Here is a 2,432-nt window from a genome sequence, read left to right on the forward strand (position 1 = left end):
ATATATCAAAAGCTGACTTCTTAATTTTTAAATAGATAAAAGCTATTATGTTGAAAAAGTGAGCAGCTGAGCCTAACTTTTACTATAGTGCATGATTTGTCCAAAAAAATAAACAAATAAATAAACTAATCCAAACAAACCAGAAAAAGAGAAAATAATTTTTAGAAGACAATTGCATTTTACTAAGGATTTGTAATATATTTTTAGCTGTTCAATCCATCACTTAAACACTAACTTTACCATCTCTAAATGATAAAGAATCATTATCAAGCAATAGGTTTACCAGATAAAACTATTGCCATATGGATATCTAACTTATTGCAAAGATAATGAGTTCTGCCTTTAGCAAAAAAAAAAAAAAAATTCACATTTATGTAGCAAGATTATTTCTCCTAATTAAGTTCTGTCCACTGCAAATAAATTTTATGTTAGGCCTGTCAACAGCCCGATTGATAGACATTTAAAATTGGCTTTGTTTTGATGCCCTCAGACGAGCTCACTATTATTGAGTTAATTTACTAGCCAGCTACCCCTGGAAATGGGCCCTTAGAAAACACTTGTGGGAACCTTCTGCGATGCTGTGGAGCAGCCAGCACTTGAGACACAGAGGTCCACTGCAGACCATCCAGGAAGGAGTCCACTGTGCCATCACCAGTCATGTGCCTCTGGCCTGTATTCTCTGGAGCTCAGCTCTGTGGGAAGTCTCAAGCTTATTTCTAAGCAGTTGCTTTTCTGAATCAAGCTTGTGCCAAGTTCTGCATAATATCTTAGGTTTTCATCAGTCAGCAATATGAAATATTTAATAGGAAGTTAACTCTGTGTTCAATATAAAAGATTAAATTGGCCTGCCAGGCTTGCTTCTAAAAAAAAAAATGCATTTAGAAAGAATAAAAAGAATAGTATCACACATCCAAATAAACATTCAGATCAAAATATTATATTCTTTATCTATTATATCAGGAAGTCTCTTCTGTCATTCCTAAGAAAAATGAAACTATGGAGTTTTGTGAATTACTGTGATGATAAAGTATTTTTACAGTAGAAAACTACATTACAAAACTTACCAAAACAGTGAACTATGCTACATAAAGGAAAAATGGGTTATATGCTAGGACTTGTTGGTAAAATTGTGATTTTTAGAAAATAAAGTTTGCAATTTTAGCATTTAAACATTACATAAAATTTTTAAAATATGAAATTATGCAATTCAATAAAATTAAATATATAGCTCAAAAATTTTCTGATTTTTCAGTCTTTGAAAGTCATAGGAAAAGATTTAAAATATCACTTCATTAGTAATGAGCTGAGATTACTTAGTTTAGCATCATTTGTTATACCACAGCTGTATGGAGCGATGACAAACTACATCAGAAAGCAACAATCACTTAGACAATGATTTGTCGAAGCCCATGGAGTCTGTGCTTTTTCCTCGGCTGGTTAGGAATAACCCGCCCTCTCTAGGCCAGTTGCCTGCTCTTGCAGACTGCTCTCATTTAGTGCCGTCTTGGTCACCCAGCTTCCTCCACTCCAGGTTCATGTAAGGCAGGGATCTGGGATACTGTGGATGACATTAACTGAGTCACTTCACTTTAGGTAACTCCACCATGTCCTACCAAGCAGCAATGCTATCTTTGAGCAGCACTTCCAGTCACAACTACAACCAAATCTCAGTAAAAAAAACACTGGTCATCCATCACATTTTGTTATTTATCTGGCTTTTCTTTCAAGCCCAGATCTGCTCTATCCTTTGCACATTGGCATGGCTCTGGATGATTTGGCTTTAAATTATTTTGACTCTTTAGTGACCCTCATTCCCTTCTGTGAGAATTGTGTTCCACTTTTTTTATAGTTGACAGCAGAACTAAGTATCTTTTAATTTCTGTTAGCACACATTTGCAGTATGTGTTTACCTTCACTGTATGGAGTGACTTATTATCTTCATTCCTTTTTTCATTCCTCTTTCCCTTCCCTCCTTTCTACCTCCCTGCATCTCTTGATCCCGTCCCATTTGAGAATGCCCGATATCCCTTTTTGTTACTTTTATTTTACTCTTTATTTATAATTTGGGTTTGCATACAAAAGAAATAATGCAATATTTAAACTTGTGTGTTTACTTTATTTTACTTACTACTGTGGTCTCAATGTCCATCTATTTTTCTACAAATGACTCAAGTTCATCTTTCTTAATGGCAGAGCAGTACTCCATCATGAACAAATACCACATTTTCTTTAGCCATTCATCTGTTGGTGGATATGTAAGATTTAGCTATTATGAATTATGCTGCTCTAAACATGGTGAGAGTAAAACTCTATTCCTGCAGGACGTTTTGTATAAATAATTCTCATCCAGAAAATACATCTCAAGGGATATGGGGGTAAAAAACAAAATTAACATAGACCTTGTGATTCATGAATCTTGCCTTTTTTACTCA

This window comes from Fukomys damarensis, unplaced genomic scaffold (assembly GCF_012274545.1).
Source record: "Fukomys damarensis isolate Sample0158 unplaced genomic scaffold, DMR_v1.0_HiC HiC_scaffold_35, whole genome shotgun sequence".
NCBI lineage: Eukaryota > Metazoa > Chordata > Mammalia > Rodentia > Bathyergidae > Fukomys > Fukomys damarensis.